Source organism: Melopsittacus undulatus, chromosome 7 (assembly GCF_012275295.1).
Source record: "Melopsittacus undulatus isolate bMelUnd1 chromosome 7, bMelUnd1.mat.Z, whole genome shotgun sequence".
NCBI lineage: Eukaryota > Metazoa > Chordata > Aves > Psittaciformes > Psittaculidae > Melopsittacus > Melopsittacus undulatus.
Window position 1 is genome coordinate 3,383,294 of NC_047533.1, and position 12,074 is coordinate 3,395,367.

Genomic DNA, 12,074 nt, shown 5'->3' on the forward strand with positions numbered 1-12,074 from the left:
TGAGCTGGGCAGTGATCTCTCTGCAGCTCAAATACAAATGGTTTCTATCTGCCTTTAATAATGGGGATTATTTCATTATCTTATCTTACAGACACCACAAATCTACGTAAGTGAAAGCAACTTATGGGAGGTGACAATGGAAAGAAACTCACTGTTCCAGCTGATGCATAAGGGAGCAAGAAAACCACATCTGCCCAAAAGGGGATGACATTTCAGTTACAAGGTAATGATGGAACAGTAACAGAGAGAGCAAGAAGCAAACACATCTGATTGCAGGTAGCCCATAAAAATCAACACATGCTGGAAATGACATTTCTGCTGGGGAGTTTTCGCACAGCCAAGTTAAAACCAAAGTGCTTGGTGTTACTCACAGAATAAAAGAGCAAGAAAAAGCTAGAGCTTGTCCATGGATGGCAGGAGCTGCAGGAGTGCAGCCATCCTGCAGGGGTTGTGATCATAGAATCATAGCATCATGGAATGGTTTGGAAACTAGAATGGTTTGGTCATAGCATCATAGAACAGTTTGGGTTGGAAAGGACCTAAAGATCATCCAGTTCCAACCCCCTACCATGGGCATGAATGGTTCACACTAGACCACGTTGCCCAAGGCTCTTTCTAACCTGGCTTTGAGCACTGCCAGGAATGGAGCATTTAGGACTTCTCCCGGCAGCCAGTTCCAGTGCCTCAGCACCCTCACAGGGAAGAACTTCTGCCTTATATCCAATCTAAACTTCCCCTGTTTAAGTTCCCCTGTTTAAGAGCATTTAGGACTTCTCCCGGCAGCCAGTTCCAGTGCCTCAGCACCCTCACAGGGAAGAACTTCTGCCTTATATCCAATCTAAACTTCCCCTGTTTAAGTTTGAACCCATTACCCCTTTTCCTATCACTACAGTCCCTAATGAATAGTCCCTCCCCAGCATCCTTATAGCCCCACTTCAGATACTGGAAGGCTGTTTTGAGGTCTCCATGGAGCTTTTCTTCTTCAGGCTGAACTTCCAACTTAGCCTGTCTTCATATGGGAGGTGCTCCAGCTCTAGAAGACATAAATGTGCTATCCCCTGTGATGTTCTGGTCAAATGAAGGTGTTAGAATTAACAATTCATCAGAGGTTAATGCTGATTTTGGTAATTTCTGTACTTTCCCTAGTGCAGAAGTTCTCTAATCTTTTTGGTGTGCAGGTAGCTCAGTGGTTTCTGCTGAGTAGCTGATCCTTGAGTAGCAAACTTGAGCTTGCTGACAATAGTTCTGATTTCTTAATTACTTTTCATGGGCTCAGAGGCAGTTCAGAGACCACAGTTTGCCCCTGGGGTTTGTAAACAACAGCCTGAAGGCAACTGATAAGTTTATTAAGGTATCTGCTGTTACTCTGAAGCCCTGGAGTCCCTATTAATAGTCTAGTGATACTGCATATGTGCTTAAGGGGAGGAAATTGTCCTCCCCCCCATTATCTCCTCTTGAATAAAGCTAGTGGGACTCTGATGCTGTTCACATGTCATTGTGGAGGATGGTGCATTGCAGCACAGGTCCTGTTTCATGTTAGTTATGGGTGAACACCTTTGGGAAAGTAGACAACTCATTCCTCATCAGCTTGGGCTAACAGCAAGGGAAGCAAGTGACTGTTTACCCCAAACACACAGGCAATTTTGCCTGTGCTTAACCTCTATCTAACAGCAGAGAAAGGACTTCCTCTGCTGACTTTTGAACCGAGTCCAGTCATCTGTTTTCTTAAGCAAGTACTTTCAGCCACGTCATTCAGGCATGATAGCAAGGCTTCAGGAATGAAGAGGCTGTTTACCATAGCCCTTCAAAACTTAACTCCTGCTATTATAAAAGAGAAACTAAACCTCAGTTCTCATTCAAAAGCTCTCATTTGAACTCCAGAACCCAATTATGCATCTTCAGGGAGTTAAAGGATAGGGTCAGTGTTTTCTCTCTACGAATGTAAAAACACGTTCAATGTTCTTATTGTCATCTTCATTTAGATTAAGAAGTACTTTCAGATCCAGGGGTGAATTACGCAGGCCCTGCAATGAAGTGAATAATTTGCTCTATTGCAAAAGAACTCTGCTTTCTCAAAAGCATCTGATGCTTGCTTTTTCTCCTCCACTTTTCTGTCTGCGCCTTATGGCATAGATCAGCACTGACCTCAATGGGTCAAAGTAACGAGCAGCACACATGAAGAAAGAATATGGATGTCCCTGGCTCTGCTCTCTGTGTCATTCTCCAGTGCTTTACACCTGGAGCAAATCTGAGTCTCATTACACCACTGCAAAACAGCTGCATTTGTGGGGCTGAGATTGTTACTAAGGAGGCTCTGAGCAGAAGCTGATCCAGCAAGGGCCTTGGGATGTAACAGCATCCCCTGCTTTTTGGAACAAGCATAAACAACTGCAGAATGTACATTAAGGAACCAAGCATAGTGAGTCTGGCTCTGAGGATTTCAGTGATCTTGTGGGATGATCTTCAGCCAATCTCAGTAATTGAAAAACAATATATATATATATCTACACTTGGGGATTTCTGCCCTAATGAAGTTTCATAACAGAATTTAATAAATGAAGGGTACAGGGGACTGTAGTTGAAAGGAGGTCAGATTATCGAGTTCTAAACAAAGAATCTTATTTCCTTAGGCTGTGGCTCATGTAAGAGATAGCATCTTTCCCCAGCCTCTGCTATTACTGGATGGGATTTGTTTGTTTGTTTCTTTTTCAGCTGCACCGGCTGACCTAATAAAAAGCATTGCAGCACTTACAGACCTTGCCTTTTCTGTGCCCTGTGACCACTGCCTGCACTTCCTCCATCACTTGATCAAATACATCACTGCCACCGTCCTATGGTGGTTCACCAAGCACTACTTGGACTTAGCATGCACGTGAGAGAAGGGAAATCGTTGCCTGTCCTTGTAGTATCTCAGACTGTGCTCATTAAGGAGCCTTTTGCCCAAGAAGCAGGATGTTTCTTCTCTTGTCTTTCTCTCCCTGCACGGACTGAAATCTTGACCCTTTGTCTAACATGGAAATGCAGTCTGGAAAATGTGTTGCTGAGAGCAATTTTGCAGTGCTGGGGAGGGGGGAAGGATCAGTAAGACATTAGCTCTTTCCTATTCATATAGTCTATTATTCAGCATCATAGGCTTGATTTTTCTAAAGCTCCCATCTCTTTTAAAGCTCTCTTGCTCATCACCTACCATCAAAGCAAGGGCTTTGTGAAGATTTCATCTGCAATTTAGACTCTGAAGAAGGCTTTCAGGAAAAACCCTCTTTGCTTCCCCACTTCTAAGCCAACCCCTTTGAAAACCAGCATTGGTGCGGAACGGAAGGCAAGGCCTTCTGGAGAACATCATGGAAGCCAAGGTAGGCAAACTTTTGGATATATACCAGAAAATGGGCACGGATGGTTTTCAAATGAGATGTCTCATCACTTCCCTGCAGCTGGAGTGGCAGCATTTCTATTGCATCACCCCTTTTTGTTTCTCTCCAATAGTTACCACATCCATGCATGTCTGGGGTGATGGATGTGGGGAGAGGAAGGTTTCATCCAGGGTGAGCAAATCTCAGCCTGTTTTTCCAACAGTGCAGGAGTCCAGAGACTCTATGACCCAAAACCTTCCTCTGTCACCTCAGAATAAATTGCTACTTGTAAGGTTTCCAACTGAAAAGGAAAACCAGACTATAGTTCATGAAACAGAAGCACACATCCTTGGTTTACAAGGGAGTCAAAATGGTAGAAAGCATTGCTGGAGCATTGATAAGTCAACATCTGTTTGCAGTTAACACATCCCAGACCATGCAATAGCATCATCAATGGTTAAGAAAACAGACAAAAAACCACCAACCCCCAAACCCTACTGCAATTACAGGCAGATGCAGTGAACCAGCTTCAAAACTGCTTTGTCCGCACACCACGTCCTCCCTCAGGCTGAGAGAGAATACACAATTTCTTGTACGATTTTCAAGACATATGTAGCAATTCCCAGAACAAAGCTAAGGTTATGTTTTCTGGGGTGATTCTTTGCTGTATCTGGGTTGAAATATCACCTTCCTTCTCCCTTGCATCTGCCAGCCTTGAATATGCACAAGAATGCCAATAGACTGGGGTTTCCAATTTCCTAAAGAAATCCTTAATGATCCTTGATGATCTGAATCTGGCTGGACTCTAAACTCAGAGCATTAAACTTCAAGGCAGCTTTTATTTTTCAAAGGGAAGTGCTTCTGTATGGACTAAAATTGATGCCATTTTCCTTGCTTTTCTAACACTGGGTTTTCTCTGCTTACGAAAGTTAGAAATGAGGAGCTGAGCATCGTCATGAGGTTGCTTGTTTCTGGGATAACACAGTCTTTGAGCTATTCTAGAATCAATTCTGTGTGGTTTATGTCATAGTGAGTACTGTTTTGGTGTGTTCCACACTCTTCTGTGTCCACCCAAACCTCCTAGGGGTTATTATTCAGGTACATTGTGTTGCACAACCAGACTGCATTCCATGCGATGTCCTACAGCCTCAAGGGCAGAAACTCTTCTCTTTTGGTAAGTGGAGGCAAAGAAAAAGAGAATTGTTTTGGAAAGCAAATGGCTACCAGAGATCCTTGCATATAGGGAATAATATTCATAAGAGATGTTCAAATAGAGGTCTTGGATTCAATTTCCAAATGTTCCAAAGTAAATTAAAAAGCAATTTTCTACCAAAACCTGACATTTTTTTTTTTACACAGAGTGTCCTTTGTGTGATCATGAAGAGTTGGTTCAACCTAGAGTTGAAATGAAGCTTGTATACAACCTGGCATTTCCCAAACAGTGTAATCACAATAGTGTCACTTCTGTCTGCTGAAAGACATTTTTCATTTGCTGCTTCCCTTTGCCTGAACCAGACGTGTTCCTGTTGTAATCCTTTCCTAAAACAGGGGATGCAATGAACCTTCCTTTTCTGAGTGTGATCCTGATAATGGCAGCAGTCATTCTTTGTGCAAAGAGAATGAAAGCTTCATCACTGCCTGCTTTGGTTTTTGTTTGAAGTGATTTCCTGATCATCACTTTCCATTTGTGCTGCTGATAATATCCCACAACTGTATAAATCAAATGTTTTATGTATTCCTTGTATTAGTGCAGATTTGGTTTTCAGATGGAGGAAAAAAATCCCAACCAAACCGACGACAACTTAGTAATTAATTCCTAAAGCCATCTGGATTTAAAGGCAAAGTCCAGACTAACTTTAATACCTGCAGTGGCTTTCCCATGGGGATAAGGAATAGCTCTGATTTCCCCTCCACCCTTCCGAGGCCACTCAGAAAACTCACCCTAATCACGGGGACATTGCAAATGAGAGAGGATGTGGAAAATGGCCTTCCCATGAAACCAGTCCTCTGCCCAGCGATGCTCACTCTCCCAGCTGGCCCCAGCACGTACAGCTCCTGTGAGCTATGATCCAGACAGTAACTGGAGTATGTGGCTGAGAGGTAGTTAGCAGAGATACTCCTCTGAACTGAATGCTTGGGCTACACATAGTGGTACCCAACAAGAGATCAGGAGAAATGGGTCCAAAGCCTCATGAAGCAATGATGAGGGTCCCCAGTTCCTGGAGAGGGCCTGTAAGACTTGAAGGGATGATGTTCTGTTTAAATCTATACTGTAGAAGTTGGCTGGTGATGGTTTTTTGCTTTTATGGTGGCTCCAGAGAGAGAAATGGAGATTGCTGCATGTCTGATTATTGCATGAAGAGGAGCTGAGTGTGTCCATGGTGGTATCTTCACCACAGATAGCATTCCAGGAGTGAGGATTTATGACAATGCAATATGAATTCTGTTGAAGGCATGCTAGTGTCTGCTTATTCTTTATCTTTAGGCTATATGAGAGGTGAGGGTGGGTGAGAATTCAAGCTACCACAATCCATCTGTGCCCAGCAACAGTGCACACCCTGTGATGGATGCAAAACTTACCTGCAAAACTCTCCACCTGCTTTTCCACCTATCCACAATACAACTTCCTTCTGACACAATTAGCTCCATAAATCCACCAAAGCAGGGTTTTCTGCCTTGGTTTATGAACACCTGCAAGTATCCTTATAAATAACTTTTGATTTTAAGTATCTATTTTATTTCCACTTGTATTTTGTACTCATACACATTTCACACCAGCATCATATATGTATTGGTCCTATCCTAGTTTTAACACATTGTCATTTGATTTACTTTTTACATTGTGAAGTATGTTATTATATAAATCTCTTGTTTCTAGGTGGAAGTCTAATCACTTTGATGGATGTTCCTTGAACTCTCTCCTTTCACAAACAGTGCCTGGGATTCAACAAATATAACCAACAAAGTCAATGAAATTTGAAAGAGCATCACACTTGTCAGTGCTGCATCCCATACAGTGAGTTATCCCTAGTTTATTTCCAGGGTTTTTGTAAGCTGAGTTATTCAGGACCTGGAGGTTAAGAAGATGACAGTGCAGCGTGGCAATAAACAGGTTCTAACAGTGTGAAAGCATTCACAAATGGCAGTTCACACAAGAAAAAATGAGATAATCTCTTGGATGTTTCAGTAGATCAGTGAGGTTCTGTGATTTCTGATGACAGCAGTTACAAACTGACTGCTTATGGAGGAATCCCTGATGCACTGCACGTTCCGCTCTATAGATATAAGTCTGCAAAAGCTGTGTGGGTGTTGTGCCTCAAGGATGAAAATGTGCTAAATCTCAAATCTTTACAGCCATAAGTTGATGGGGAACCAGATGGCTCTTGTCTGCATTGGTTTCCTCTTTCTCTGTTTTACCCATGCTGACTCTTCTCTGTGTTGTCTGCGTTACATTCTTATGGTCATTTTACAGATTGGGTATTTTAGTGATGTTTTGGCACTTTATTTATTTTCATGTCATCAGTGAATTTTGCAGAGCTTGATCTTCACAAGAAAATTAAAATAATGTCAAAGCAGTGTTGAAAACCTATTGCTGTGTGGGGTCTGCTCAGTCAGGAATTACCCAAGATCCTGGTGGTGGAATTTGTTTTGTGCCCAGCCTTGGACTGGGTTCTGATTTGGAATACCACTGAGCACCAATGGGTGCATTGTGAGTATAATAAGAGCAGTTCTTCTGCCACAAAAAGGACTTGCTGGACCATGGAATGTCCCTGAAACAACTCTGAAAAAGTGAGGGTATCTTTCTTTGACACCAGCATTGAGTCCATCCATGGTTATGGAGAGCCTTCACCCTCTGGCACTCAGATATGCATAGCCATAAGTATTTGCAGAGTGAGTATCCTTGTTCATCAGGTTGTCAAGCTGTTTAGGGGAGGTCTGCACATGGGAAACAAAGCCAAAACCTTGGATATCTGCACACAGCACAGGACAGGGGCTGTGAAGCTGCTTGGGTGATCACCAACCCATACGGCTCCATCGTAGAGGCATTAGCACTGAATTCCCAATGCAAAATTCCCTGTTTTACTTCCCCTCTGCCTCTACAAGTGCTTCCTAACCTTGTGTGGTTGCCAGAGATCAGCCTGTTCCCTGAATACTGTTGAAACAGGACAGGTATTCCTGCGTGGAGTTTCATTTCTCCACATGGGATAGCCCCTTAGGGAGTGTGCCTTTTATTTTCAGCCACAGTTGCTTGGAGGAGGCTATTTAAGGAGTAATTTCCTGTTCAAAATGGGAAGCAGAACGGAATCTGAAACCTAAAGGTCCAGCAAATGACACAGGATCCTGGGTTGGGTGCCATGAGGTGTCAGGGAATCAGACCCTGCAGGATGAGTACAAGGAGCAAAGGCTCCTTTGCCTCCACATGTGAAAAAGGGAGTGAGGACATGGAGCAGCCAAGAAGAAGAAGGTGATTACACAAAGGTTGCCAGCACTTGGTGAATGATGTGGCTGAAAGTCTCAGCAAAGGCTAATACAAACATAAGGAGGAAATAGGCTGCAGGAAGGGGATGAAGGCAAAGATCAGAGGTTTTACCCATCACCAAGGAATAAAAGTTGATTATATCCATTCCAGATACATGGAAGGATTCCCACGGGATACTGCTAATGAAAAGGTACCATAAACCTCAACCTGTCTTCTGTAGCATAGGAGATATTTGGCAGGACATTGTACTTCTAACTGGTACTGCTTGTATAGCCTTATCATGCTCTGCAGTATCTCCATATCTCTTCTTCCAGTGCAGCAGACAACCCTTTGAGTTTCATACCCCAGCATGTGTCACTGCAATACTGTTGTTCATGATGTTGCAGTAATGCATGGTCAGATTGGGACACTTGTGTTTAGCACAGCACAGACATGGGGGAAATTACCATTGCTCACCTCTCTGATGTCAGACAACCAAGAAAGGGTGCAAAAAAGGGGATGAAGAAACGGATTTAGAATAAAGTAAAGGATGTCTCCCTCTTGCAGAATCTTATCCTAAGCTCAAGTGGGAAAGCTAATAGCAAGAAGTAGAGGCTGTAATTCAGTGTCTCTAAGCCATTGTGTTGCTGGTGTTCAGCTTGGTCTAGCTCAAGATGTCCCTGATCATTGCAGGGGGGTTGGACTTGGTGACCTTTGAAAGTCCATTCCAGCCCAAACTATTCTATGATTCTGTGATCCTATGATCAGACCATTATTAGCAGAGAGAATTACCCGGTGATCTGAGGAATGTCATCACATGATGTGCATTGCATCGAGGTGTTAAAAGCCTGAGACTTCCAGAGGCAAAGGAAAGAAGATAAGTACTGTTGCCTTCAGTTTGGTGTGAACTGGGAAGGCAGAGGATTAAGCAAACTATCTGTGCTCAATCAGATTGCAGTTTGTAACTGCATCTGTCCCTGCAAGTCAGTCTGATGACAAAAAGAGCCTGTTTTTTAAGTGTGCACAAAGAAAATCAGAAACTCACCTCACCCTATTGCTGCATCTCCACTAAAAGAGCAAATGGAACCAAGACACAGCCTATGATTGACCCAACTTCAACTTTTAATGTGTTTCCTCACACATCTTCAGCCTACACCAGCCAGGATTCTTCTATACAATACTGGGGACAGTGTAAACCTGGCCTGCTTGGGACAGTAGGTTTTCAGACTAGTTTTGCCTTATTTATTACAAAAGGTGAAATAAATCACAAGGGCTTTGCAAAGGTCTTGTGGTTACTCTGCTACCCTGGTGTGATGCTGCTGAAAGCTGCTGTGTGAAATCTCAGCCACACACAGTTTAGCATCTCACAAAAGAGTGATGATTTGGGAAGATGATGACCTGCAGAACTAGGAGCTGCTTCATCCTGGAGACTTGGAAATATTTTCCTCTTATTTTCATCTTTCCTTTCCTTTCCTTTCCTTTCCTTTCCTTTCCTTTCCTTTCCTTTCCTTTCCTTTCCTTTCCTTTCCTTTCCTTTCCTTTCCTTTCCTTTCCTTTCCTTTCCTTTCCTTTCCTTTCCTTTCCTTTCCTTTCCTTTCCTTTCCTTTCCTTTCCTTTCCTTTCCTTTCCTTTCCTTTCCTTTCCTTTCCTTTCCTTTCCTTTCCTTTCCTTTCCTTTCCTTTCCTTTCCTTTCCTTTCCTTTCCTTTCCTTTCCTTTCCTTCCCTTCCCTTCCCTTCCCTTCCCTTCCCTTCCCTTCCCTTCCCTTCCCTTCCCTTCCCTTCCCTTCCCTTCCCTTCCCTTCCCTTCCCTTCCCTTCCCTTCCCTTCCCTTCCCTTTTCCCTTCCCTTTTCCCTTTATCTTTCCCTTTCCCTTTCCCTTTCCCTTTCCTTTTATATTTGAAAACCTATAAGGAAGCCCTTATAATGCATACAGAATATAAGAGCTGAAAACTCCATCCCTACCTATCAAGGATGTGAGACCTTACTTTCATAAACAAGAAAATGCACAAGGATGATATGGCTAAGGGTTATCCTTAGGACATTCTTCATTACCTGATCTGCAGTGCAGAATTATGGTTATAAATAAACCACACACAAAATCAAAACACACAATTGTCAGTTTGATGGTGTCTGACCATTTCATGTTCCTTCTTAAAAGAAGGAAATTCCTTCAAGTGGAATGTTCAGCAAGAGCACCCAAAATAGGAGCTTTTTTATTCCCTAACCAGCTTTGGCTTCAAGCTTCAGACTCCTCCCAGGCATATTTTATGCAAGGCTCCAGGCAGTCTCGCCCCAGTAACTGGGCACTTGGTTGCTTGGCTGTGTTGCTTATGCCCAGCTTGTTTGGAAAGACAACAGGTAGATAGACAGGCGGAGGCCTGCAGTCCTTCCAAAAGGCTAAGGGAGCTGCTTCCTCAGCCAAAGTGTGGTCTAGTGACATTAATGTATTGCATTCTATGCAGTGAAATGAAAACTAGTTTTATTTAGGCAATGGTATCAAGAGAATAGCTCATGGGGTGATTTGAAGTACTGAGCGTGAGTCACCAAGGTCTCACGCAGCCCTTTGCGCAATGACTACATAACTGGAGTCGCAGGCTCGTATGTGCTGAAATAAATAGTTACGCCAAGGGCAGCTTCTCGGGTACAACTGTTCTCTGACCCTGTTTATGAAGCCATCTTTGCTGGATACAAGTTTTGCCAGTCCCCTCAGAGGCTGAATAAAATATGTTTGCAATTTCTTTTGCCCAAAGCCATGGGAAAGCTTTTGCTGTTCTGGAGGGATGGGAGCATCAGGTGCAAAACAGAAGCACACAGAAGCTGCATGACCAGCGGAAAGGATGGAAGTGAAGGAGGAGAAACTTCTGCAGGAGAAGGTTTTGTAGCACCTGCAAATATGGAGAGGATAATTTCTAACTTTAACATCTCTATCCCATTTTCTGTGGGGATAGATTGAGATTGTCACAGAATACAAGAATCAAATGCAATTTTGCTGAGTTTAGGAGTTCTCAATATTCACATCCATCATCATGAGAGATGCTAGCTAAGGTGGCACTATTTAGAGCCAGGGAGCTCCAAAACTTAAAACCAGTCCCAGATAAGGGCCTGCATCCCAAATGCACATGGGGAAATGAAGAGGACTGTTCAGTTATATTTTCCTGCTCATGTTGGGAAAGAACACCCTCTGTTATGGGAGATCCATGTGTCTACATCTGTATGACACTACTGCGCTCCTCCACAGATAGCCCATGCAGCTGATGGGAAAATCAACTCTCTTTGTCTCATTAGACTGAGGAAATGAGGGAAGTCATGTAAGAATACTGCAAATGTGTATGTGTGAACAACAAATGCTAGTTTTACAATATGTGTTAGGTTGTGAAGATGCTTGTCTATTAGTTGCATGCACATACCTGAATGATTTCCCACAAGAAGAGGAGGGATGGACATAGCACCCTGGTAAGCCTTTAGCTGACTAGCTGTAGGGTCTATGTAAGTCTGTCTTTAGGGTCTATGTAAGTCATCCTGCTTTTATAGATGATGGGAGAGGAGAGCTTTACAAGCATCTTACAGATCTTTAGGCACTTAACTACTGATTCCAGCTTTTGTCTCCTGGATGGCAGGACATGCTGCAAAGCCCAATCTGCAGGTGAACCTTGGAGACCTGAAAGGTGTTTCAGCCTGCTGGGTTGCAGAGATAAATGTCTTTGGGAAGGAAGAAATGGTTCAGTTCAGTATAAATGCTTTGAAATGTGTCCTAGAACTCCGTTTGAGCAAAGAAAAGATGAGGTGTTGTCTTGAACAAGGATGCATGATAAAAGTAAAGTGGATCTTCTAAAAAAGACACAATTGGCTGTCAATGTCTTGGACAGCAGAGGTGGGTTGGAGCAGCAGGGGGGTTGGAATTGGATGATCTTAAGGTCCTTTCCAACCCTAACTGTTCTGTGATTCTATGATCTACCTGTTCCCAGATTAGGGGCAGACTTTCATTGCTTCTGAAATATTGAGGTCTCAGTCTCTGGTGGGTTTTCAGAGCTCTACTGCACTCTTGATCAACAAGAATCATTCCTCTGTGGTTCCTTATAGACAAACCTCATCTCTCATCACGACTGAAGGCAACATTTGGAAATTTCCACCTCTTTTTGTCTCCACTGGTGATTTCTGTATATTTTGTCTCCAGTGAGCAATCCGAGCATCCTGACAGTGGTTGAGATGCGAGCTACGACAAGAATGTGTCTTGGGATTTTAGTCTTCCTTGGGACCTTTGCTTG